Genomic DNA, 11,859 nt, shown 5'->3' on the forward strand with positions numbered 1-11,859 from the left:
CCATGCTCAGACTTCTGGCAGTTCTAGTTCCTTACCCAAATTTAACCCTGGCAACTTTTTTTAATATCTGTCAGATGGTAAAAAAAATTACAAAATTTTATCCCATTCTCCATTGCTTTTCAAGTTGCTAGCAATGAAAGTCAGCTCATAATCTCATGTCTCAACATTTTTGTCATCTTCAGAACACATGTATTACAAAGAGCTTAATTAACCAGTTGTTGAACACTGTCTGAAAGAAAAACAGGTTTTGCAAAGAAGGGTGAAATATTATCATGGAATCATAGAATAAATCTTGAGTTGGAAGGGACCCATAAGGATCATTGAGTCCAACGCCCTGATTCTTGCAGGACTACCTAAAACTAAACCATATGACTAAGAGCGTCGTCCAGATGCTCCTTGAACTCTGACAGGCTTGGTGCCATGACCACTTCCCTGGGCAGCCTCTTCCAGTGACTGACCACCCTTTCAGTGAAGAACCTGTTCTAAAAATATAGTTAATTTTACAAAAACTGTGATTGCTACAATGTGTATTTTGTCTATTTCCTCCTCTCACAGCTTCTATGGAAACTGAAATAAATACCTGGCAATTTCAACTTCATATTTATTCAACCATTTCTATCTTGAAATAATTTTCCTTAGCATAAGCAACTTCCTGTTTAAATTATTACCAATTTACATCTTATTTAGTTTCTTCAGTAGTTTATGCATGAGAAAGACTTCTTAAAATATAGTATATTTTGACAACAATGAAAGCAGTAATACTGATTTGCATAGTTTTCATGATGTTAACCATGGATTTTTAAACTTTAAGGACAATTAATAATTGAAACTGAAATGTATAACTGGTTTGCCAGAGTACTGAAAGGATGGGACTTTTTGTGTGTGAAAAACTTCTTCACTGGACCAGGTTGCTAAAAGTCCAAAGTCTTAAAAAAGAAAAGGTGTTGCATAAACCAGTATTTTCCATTTTATCTGTTGGGTAGAGTTAACCTCACACACACAAAAAAAAACCTAAGAGATTTTTCCACTTTCTAATGAAACTCAAAGGCCTTTAAGTGATATTAAAATGCAAGGAGAAAAGAGAATTTAGTTATAAGAAAGTCATGGTCACATTGTGATGCTTTGGCTTGATTAACCTCATCTCTTGGTCACCCTTGTCTTGATGAGTAAAACCTTGATTCTGCCTCTACTAATTTTAATACTTCATTGTTAATGTATCAATAGATAAATACCCACTAGCATTTATCTAACATAGGGCATTTCTTTCATTACTATTAATTTCATAACCAGTATTAGGCTGGGAATGGAAACCTGACTTAGGTAACTGTGAACATCTGCCTGGCCCAAGCAGGGGATCTTTGGTTCAAACAGTGACCCAGGAAACACCAAGTGATTGCAAATTGTCCCACAATGACACTAAATCTGCTGGCACTAATCAAATTGCTTTCTCCACCTCCCCTGCAGAGGAAAGACCAGGAGAGAATCCAATAGCCAGCATGACATACTGAATCAGCTCCAGAAATACTCCAGAATTTTAACTTAGCAGTTTTGGCAGCCTACAGAGTCTTATCTCCTTCTCTCTTCTCTTTCACAGAAGTGTCCATGAGGCTGATAAATGGTAGAAACAGATGTGAAGTTTGCAACAAAGTCTATTACAAAGGAAGCTGGGGGACAGTCTGTGATGACTTCTGGGACATAAACGATGTGCAGGTCATGTGCAGACAGCTGGGATGTGGAAAAGCTCTCTGCACTGGGAAATGCACATTTCATTCCAGGATCAAGGAACATTTTCCTGGATGATGTGCAGTGCAATGGAAATGAATCCTGCCTGTGGGAATGCTCTCATACAGGATGGTCAACACATAACTGTGGGCACAGAGAAGATGCCAGTGTGCTTTGCTCAGGTACATTTGGCATGATTGTATTTATGTAAAATGGTGAATTGTGTAAATTGCAAATCTAATTATCAGCCTGAGACAAGGCTTATAGCAATAAAGCCAGCAGAGCTGTCAGGGTGTGACACAAGAGAAGCACAGTGAAGGCAGAAGTGAATTGAGAGCCCGATTGCCTCTCTCTGTTCTCCTCCACAGGTTGCAGAGGTGGTTACTGGGAGCAAGAGCTGGCGTTGCATGCTCAGGAAAGGTCTTCCGGTCTGGGATGCTCAGAATGTGCTACTGGTGGCGAGTCAGTGGGAGTGTAGAAAGGAGATGCGTTATGTTTTGTGCAAGATACTGGAGGAGGAAGTGGCTTGGTAAACACTTCACACTTTGGGTTTCGCAGGGGTATTACTCCCATAAGAATTCTAAGGTAATCAGATACCACCAGCTATTGCACAGGTATCCAGATTTGTGTGTGTTCAAACTGAACCCTTCCCATGCCTCTCCAGAACATCATTTTTAACTGGTTTTGGTTTGTTTGGGTTTTTTTAACTTAGAAGCCATTCCTAAAGAATAAACTCTTGCTCTGGCTTTTCAACACAAGCTAAAATCTTTGTCTTGATTAAGGTAGTAAAGACAGGTTATAAAAAAGTAATTTAGTTTTAGAACAAATTAGACAATATAAGAGAGAGGCTCCTCACCACTTACAGAGAGCAGACTGAGGTACAAGGTTCTCACCAGTTGCCACCAGGTACCACAGAGGTCTGTTGTAGTGTTTGTTCTGCTGCTGGCAACTAATTAATTAATTTCTTCTGAAATACAACTGAAGCTGCTAAGATAACAATTTTCATGTTGTTCATATTTTCATTTTTCTAATCCACAGCTTCTAGAGGAGACAGGACATCTAGTGAGTCTTATCATTTCTTTAATTGATCATTCTAGGAATTGGGTATTTACTGGTAAATACATTCTGCTTTTGTTTGATGCAAAGCGAAAAAGATAACATTTATTCAAAGAGGATGGAAAAGTGCCATGCTGTAGTTCATCAAATGATGTAGATGATTATGGAGGACTCAAATGTTGGGAAACCACCTTGAAAAAGAGTGTAAGGTATGCAATTCAGAACTTATCACTGAATGAAAATCAGATTCCATTAGCCTATCCCACTGCTTAGCAAATCACATTGCAAGTAGATGAAAATCTTAGACACACTTTCAGAAATTCATCCCAGAAGAGCAAAGGGTCCCTCACATGTGCCTGCTTAGACTCTCTAGAAGTTGTTCTCAGGGAACACAGCCTTCCTTAAAGTGTCGTGCTACTCCAGACATTCACTGAACCTGCACAGAGTAAATGGCCACTTCTGTTCTTACAAAAATCCGGCCTCTGTACCTTATTGTTTAATTATGGTGCAAGTACAGCATAGCATCAGAGGGATATCTGCCTGCTCCAAGTACCATGTCAGGCTGCATGAATGGCCCTTTTCTACAGAATAGCTTTTTCTCAAGTCTTGTCCTTTTTGCAATGCAGACCTGGACCTGGCACAAGTGTAAGGTTAGAGTCAGGGCAGCGTGTAATTTACTTCTGCTCTGCCTTTGCTAGAAATATCTCTGTGGCTGGAGAATGGCAGAAATCAATGTGAGGGACATATTGAACTTTTTTACAAAGGACACTGGGGAACAGTCTGCCATGATTTCTGGGATATTAGTGATGCTCAAGTCATCTGCAGACCGCTTGGGTGTGGGCAGCCCACCTCAGCACAAGGAGCTGCCCAGTTTGGGGAAGGTTCTGGAGTTATTTTCCTGGATGATGTGCAGTGCTGAGGGTATGAAGCTTATGTGTGGCAATGCTCCCACAATGGATAGTCAAGACATAACTGTGGCCACAACAAAGATGCCAATACTGTCTGTTCAGGTACTTGCTGCTTTATTTTTTTCATTTCAAGAATTTCCCATAAGATGCATTTCAAAGTATAGCCGAAAAATCATTAGGAGTTGAGCCCGTGATGCAAAATAATTTCTTGCTACACTTCTGTGGACTATTTGAGACCTAACAAATATGAATCTCATACCTGTTTGCCAGCTCAACTCATCACTTTTCTCTTTGGTTTTTCTTACAGGGGCTGCAGAATAAAGAGAGGGGATGAAGATGTACATTATCTTTAAGCCTGGTAAATTGCTGAGGCATTTAAAGAAATCTCAGCAGGCACTTTCACGTTACAGATCCCCAGTCTCCATGAACACTGGATTTCTTAGTGAGGAATGACAAGGAAAGCCTCTTTCCAATGAATTTTTTCTGTTGCAAACTCAAAGTCTCAGTGATTTCATCTGCTAATTACCTGAGATTAACAAGTTACCTGAGTATTTTGTGACTAATGTTCTTGACCTTTGGTTCAAGTAGCAGAATACAAACTGTTTCTATTCTCTTTGCTCTATTGAGTCCACTAGGATTGATGTACCCAGTAAGAAAACTGGGAGACAAACTTTGTTAACTTGATTGACACAGGATTCCACAATCTGGAATCAGAAAAGGGAAGCCAAGTGTCCTCCATTATATCCCTAACACTCTCCTCTCTTGGAGATCACAGCTCCTCAGAGAAGTAGTGTTTGTGTTATTCTCCCATCACCCCATGCCTTTTTACCTTAGCTAAGAGTGCTGTTTGTTCATGCCAAAACACTCTTTAGAAAATAACATATTTATATAATCCATCTAACAATAAGTCTTTCCTGCAGTAATCTCACTTTATATGCATTCTGTTGGTGCATAATTGTGCTTTAATTCTCTCCTCATGCTTGGAAACAATCAGGTATTCAAATAAACTGAAAATAAGCCTGATTACAAGCAGATTGATCCAGCAGAAACATTTTCATGACTAGAGATTCAGCACAATTCACGCTAATACACGGAGGTAGGGTAGTCAGAAATGTTTTCCATACATACCTAAGGCACATGTATTGACTGATGTGGCTATAAGATATCATAAATAAGTAATAAATGCTTCCATTGTGTAACATTGCTTACTACTCATCCTCCTTTTTTTCATACCAAGTCTCTGACTGCATTAGTTGCCAAAAATGTCACAGTTAAATAGGAAATCTGCTTTTTCACATAGTTCCTGTGGAGAGCACACTCATGCCTTGTCAACCTCTCACACCCATCGCCACCACCCAGTGCTGTTCCCTGGGGCAGACAGGCGCATGGGGCAGGAGAAGGTGCCACTCCAAGATGTTCCACTGAAGCACTCCTTGCTGGTCACTTAATAGCTCCCATACCTAGCGCACGTGTGTTTGCACAGCCTTACATGTGCAACCTGCACTGTGGAAAATACCAGTGTACAGACAAAAAAGATCTACACATCTCTTTATGTGCACTCTTTTCCTCTTACATCTTACATCATTAAGACCACTGAGGACTCATGCAGGGAAGAAAGTTTTCCTAATTAATTGATGTAGTTAAACTGATTGTTCCTCATTGTTTATTTTCTCTACTAATTCATCTTCCCTTTTTTGTTAATTACTCTTTTCATCATCTTTCATTAGTAACTAATAAAACAAATCTAGGTCAGCATTAGTTCTATTTATCATTATTATTTCCAGTAAATATGTATCAAAATTTGATGCAGCTTTGCACCTACATCTAGTATATTCAGCTACCTTATGAATGAAGACCCAGAGCATTGCTACATTAATTTCCTGAGGAAAATCAAAGTGCTAGACCCATTCTCTTTGCTCTCTCGGTGGTGCCACTGAGGCTGATGGACAGCAGGAACCATGCAAGGGCCCTGCTGAAGTCTTCTACTAGAGCTCTAATATTGCGTAAAAAATCCTTGAGTTTTATGCAGGCACAACTCCCACTGTTTTCTCCAAGGAAGCATTTTTTAATTTCCCTAATCAATTTTTTTCCTTAATTGAACACTACTCATGAGAAGGAGTATCAGAAAGAGTCAATTAATCAAAATCAGTGGAAACATTGGCGCAGGGTACTCCTCCCTCCTCTTCTGTGATTTGAGCTTTGATGACTTTAATTTGGGAGTTGTTTGGCCATTTATGTGCTGGGTTTTGTATTGTCTCTGTGCATTTTTTAATCAGTAATGTATTGATTATTCTTATGTAGAGATGTTTCTGAATCAAAATCCTGAGAAATCGTTACGGTCTCCCCAAATTCTCAGGAGATAAAGCTCTAAATAGAAATGTAGCTTTCATAAATGGATTTTATTTCTTGAAGGAATCAGACTTTGACAGGGTTAGCATTTGGTTAGACTGTGCACTTCAATCCCTGTTTCTTATTGCATGGATTTTACTATCAAAATCTACTTAAAAGAAATTTAAAGGCAGTATTAGTCACACCTCACTCCCTGGCACCCCCAATGCACTAGAAGGCCGCTTCCATTTTTGTAATAACAAATGCTTAAAGGGTGCTGGAGACAGTCACCGGCACTGGTGGTACTCTGTGTGACCCTTACCCCATGGTACCTGCTGAGATGGAAGGGATTTGCTAGAAGCTGAGAAAACCTCTTTATTAAGACTATACCATTGTCCACATGAACGTGAAAAGCAGGAAGAGCTGCAAGAATGCAGCACACGCCAAGATAAGCAACCTGTGTTGACACAAAGCCTTAGCTGGGTAACAGGATGAAATGACCTGTCCTACTGTGTGCAGAGCCAAGATCACCGATACCCATTTACATTGGCATAGCCTTCATCTCTGACAAAGATTTTCCCTCGCAGGATTCACAGGGGTGTTCTGGGGCTTCCAGAGGCTGGACGGTAACATCCTTATCCCAAGGCAATTCTCCTCTGGGACCCGGAAGCCGGACCCAGCACTGAACATTCAGTTTTGTCCACAGACGATGGCTTCATATGTAAGGTTTCTACTTTGCTTTATCAATAAATTCACCGTAAATGCAGGGAACTTGTTTGAAGGTTATGTTATCGGGGATGTGATTTACTTCACCTGGGGTTTGCCCTTTTTTCTATACATTCTTCAGTGTGCAAAAATACCTTTCACTTCAGAGCTTATCAGGATTGAATTTAGTGGAATGGCTGGCAGAGAGAAAACATGAAAAAAGAATACATTGAAAGAATATGCATTTTAATTATAATTGAGAATATGTCTGGTCAGGTAAGCAACAAGTATTAGGGCACTACACAGCTTCATATAGATGGCATGGGTAACAGCAGCAGTGAATATACAACATCATGGGCCTTAATAGGAGCAAGCAACCAGGTACATACCCAGGGTCTCCAAACCTCAACAGAATATTGCATTTCCAAATGCAAATCATACCACAAAGCTGTACAACAGCTATTCATCATCCTTTACTGCACACACATTGCACCCAGCTCCCTGCTAACCTCAGGTGTGCAGAGATATGTGTGTACACAGGACAAGGACTGCTGTTATCAGATAATTCTGCTGCCCCTGAGGCAGCAGGGATTGGGACTGGGAAAAGTAGAAAAAAGGTAGTCTTTGGCTCCTCTGCTTACTCACTTTTCCTTGTGCATCTTTTCTACCTTGCCGCTCTTTGGCAACATATTATTTCATTCCCATGTTTGTCTCCAGGTGTTTTTCAAAGTAGAAAAAATAAGGAAACTTCATTTACATGTACATTTTGAAGGCCTCGAAGTTCCTTTGAAGTTGGTCCTTCTCTACTTTTAGAAACAAAAGGTAAAACTGATGAAACAAAGCATGACATTTCTTCTGAAATCGATGTTTTGGCTTGTCCTTATTATATTTAACTAAATCATTTTTCATTACACTTCAAAAGACGCGATTTTTTAAACAGCTACGCAGGTCCTTACCAAAGGTGTTTCATGACCTGAGAGAAATATTTCCCTTGTCTCCCCAGGTCAGCCCTGAAGGGGCAGATGAGTTCACTTGTGTGGGGACCCAGGTTTTGGCATGCTGGTCCCTCAGCCCCACTAGCTGAGAACTGCCAGGGCTGTTTCTGTATGGCACTGCAAACCCCTCCACTATGGCAGGGCACTAGACATGGCCATTACCAGACTGTTGGGAACGTGACGGGTTCAGCAAAAAAACGGATTTGTTGCATAAGAAGTCTTCTCAAAAGTGCAGTAAGTATATTTAAAGAAATAACAAATACATTACTATAGCACAGAAAAAAGTGCACCATTTTGTGAGTTCACACACATTAGTGATTTCTTTTTTTTCAGGGAAGAAGAAATACAAACAAGTATTTGTACAAGAAATACACATATAGGAGAAAGGCAGTCAGCCCTAGTTTATTCCTTCAAAGATACATCAGTGAAATTCTTTACAAATATTAGATATGAGAGCTACCAGGTGTCATGGTTTATAACCTCTTTAAGTGATAACGAGAGAAGAGCTGCAAGGGAAGATGAAATAGATGGATGCCTGAGGTGGGCCGGAGTTTCTCCTGATCTCCATTTGGGCAGAGACACATCCTCCGACCTTGGCAGGAGACAGGTGAGGAATGGAAACAACTGTCCTGCTGTTTGTAGCTGTCTCTTTTGCATATGTTTATTTTCACCTCTGCTTACTTTTAAAGGTATTTGCTAAAGTGGAGGCCTCTTTATGGGCCCTACAAAAGCACTGTGTTGTTAGACCACCTTATCCAGAAACATGTTCACTCCCTAAGGACAGTGCCTCGCTGCCCTCCAGTGGCAGGAGCCTCCAGAACAGCTTTGCATTTTCCCATCGCTTTTAGTCCCTTAAACCATGTTAGACCCAGATCCTTATGGAAATTATAACACTAATTTTCCATGAAAATTAAGTGTTTAAATGCCTTTGGTGAGCTTACTTTTGTTTGGAAATGCTGGAGAACTTGCCTGGTCAGAGCTGCAGAGCAAGATGACTTCATGGAGAACTTGCCCCTTAGCAGAAGGTGTCCGGTGGAGAGTATGTCACATACACAAACACACGTATCTCTGTCTGTGTATGCACACACGTATCCCATACTTTATGTATGCTATTTCCTCAATATTCAGATGCTAGATTTCACAATACAAAATACACACTGAAATTCATATGTAGTTAGAAAAAGGAGTTCCAGGGAGGGGTAGTTTTGCCAGTGCAACAAAACTTCACTCCATGAAGAAAGATTAACACCCAACCTCCAGCATAAAACTATTTCACTACAGACAAACGTTGTTTGTTTTCTATGAGGGAATTTTGGTAGATTTCTTTAAGAAGATGTTCTGGGAAACAGCTTTGCTATTCCAAGACCATAAAGGTCAGCCCTACTGTCATCACTGCTGGTTCCTGCCACACGGGATTAGTCTGCTTGCTTAGCTTGGACTGAAGTCTTACCACCTCCTTTCTAATGGCACCTTCAATGTCCATGACGGAAGCTGTAATGTTTAATGTGGAGGTCGGTCATTCTTTGTCACCTATCACTAGAGATCAGCTGTACAAACGTTCTGCCCCTGCTAGCATTTGCACCTACCACCATTACTTCTTAGATATGGTGTAAAGTAGCCTAAGGTGAGATCCAGCCTCACTAGGCAAGAGCTGGGTAGTGGAGTCCTCAGCCCTCCTCATGTTCGCTCGGACTAATGTGTTCTTTGGGACCTGTTTTATAAAAGAGACTGAGGGATGCTCAAAAAGCAAATCTTGACACTTCTTCATATTCAAGATATTTGCATTCAGCCATGTTCCCCATATTTTCCTATCCCTACATCGAGGCTCCAAATAGAGGTGCATTGAAATGCTACTGATTAAGAGCTTAGTTTATAAATAGATTAGATGCCTACAACTCAGTAATGTGAATTATGTCCCCACTTTCCATAACATCCATGCTTCTGCTGCATGGGATTTCTTGGACAAGTAGCTTTACTGCTGAGCACACTGTTTGGCTGAGTCACCAGACCAACACATTAGCTATTTCTACAGGACTCTACACTTCCTAGAGAGAACATTATTGAAAGTCCAGCAACAGCCAAAGAAATACTTCCATTATAAGATGGATATGAAGTGCACTGAAATGGCACGTGCATATCAGACTTCTGTGCCTTCTACATGACATTGTTCAGATCCAAATCTTTACATTTAGAGCACTTAGATCTGGTCATGCCCCTCTGTTTTTACACAGATTCCTTGACTTCCACAGTTTTAGCTTAATTTAGCACCCTCTGGCCCTATCTTGCTCCATTTTCTTGGTTGCTGTAGTTTAGCCCTACTTATTTACCCCCAAAAACAGTTCTTCTTACCCAACCATGCATTGTCCGTATCTCTTACAGCCATTTTATTGCTCTGTAGGCTGCAAATGAGAGAGAGAGAGAACTGCAGATCTGAAACATGCTGGAGGGATTTAGTCCCAGGTTAAAGAGGAGTCAGAGAAATATGAAAAAGCATAGAAACTGCTTCTTACAGGAGTAATCTGTAGCAGACAGAGAGAATTTGTTTGAGACTTTTCTGACATTTTTATGATGCTAATCTTCTTTTGGCAAAATTCTCACACCAATTTAATCCAGTTTAGTATGGTTGTAAGTTGGAAACCGACTTAACTGGTAGTATAAAAATCCTTATCAAACAGCCTAATTTCCAAAAGTAAATCACTGCTTCCTGGAACAACCACATCATCAACACACGGCCAAAAAGATGCCTGGGGAGTGTTTGGGAAGATCTCAGTAGCCAGTCCGGAACAGCGCTGTGATCTGGATCTACTTATCCGGATATCTGGATGTACCCTGCGAAATGAAAATACTCAGTAAATCACTTCTTTGGCATTGATCTGGAAGTTCAGGAAGAAAGATCAAATTGCACAGCAAACACCTTTGGTGTAGACCAGAACTCATTTAGTATAAATTCTGAAATTGCATTGGCTTAGAACAGACAACCACAATGAAAATGGACCTTCAAGTGAGTCTCACTTGGTTGCTTCTGTTAAGTGCTACTCTTCTACCTGAACCAGGTACTGTGTCTAAAATTTTTTCACTCTTGCAGGGAAATGTTACAGACAGAATTAATTACTGATACAGACTGGCTTGCTGGGAAGTGGTGGCAAAGACTCTCCTAGAATATTGCTGACAAACTTTGTACCATAAAATTGATGGTTTAATTTGTCTTCTAATTCAAAGATTCAGATCAAATCCATAGGTTATATTTCAAAATATAACCTATGAAGGTTGTAGGCTGAAGAAGGCTGAAGAATATTTTCTTTGTTTCTCTTCTGTGAGGGGAATAGTTTGGGGAAGTTGTTCTCTCAATGTTCTTCTTCTCATATTCTAGTTTTGAATATAAATTCTTCTATACTGTACATTTAAAAACTTAGAGAAAGAGAGAAGAAATACAGGGCAGCCTGCAAGACCTAGGTGAAAATATACTTTACTGCGTGCCATGTTCCTTCAAACTTCAAATAACAATAACCTCAAACCTTCCTTATAATCCTGCTAGTTTGAATGAGAGACTTTGATCTTTAATTATCAGTGTGGGCACCATGAATAAAGTTTTGTCAATCCCTTACAAAAAGAGATAATTTCATGGAGTGTAGATTAAGAGGTTGGCTATTTTGTATTTTTTATAAGACAAGAGCAAAGGCAGCCCAGAGGGACATTCAGCATCAAAGAGGACTAAGCTGCATTTCAAGAAGGTGGTCAAATCCCAGCACTTCAGCAACTCTTATTGAATAGGTTCTTATTCAATAGGTTCACTTTTGTCTTTGATATGACTTGATGTAGATTGGATTAACTTTGACTGGAAAAATCACTTAGGATCCTGTCTTGCAAACCCAAGACTTTAGTATCACTAAAGTAAAAGTCTGTGAAAGTGAGTGTCTGAAGATCGAATGCCAATTTGAAAAAAAGGAAAAAAAATGCCCAAATGAAATTTCTCCTGATTTTAATGATTGAATCAGGCACAGCTCTTCAGCACATGCTAATTCTGAAAAAGCAAGGATATTATTTTAAAAAGCTGCCATTTGAAAACATTGCTTTCACCCCTGGCAGCCTAAATCCTTTTTCCTTTCAGTGACTATAAGTAGATTTTCAAAAGTATTTGTGTGACT

Source organism: Aptenodytes forsteri, unplaced genomic scaffold (assembly GCF_000699145.1).
Source record: "Aptenodytes forsteri isolate BGI_AS27 unplaced genomic scaffold, ASM69914v1 Scaffold15, whole genome shotgun sequence".
Classification (NCBI taxonomy): Eukaryota; Metazoa; Chordata; class Aves; order Sphenisciformes; family Spheniscidae; genus Aptenodytes; species Aptenodytes forsteri.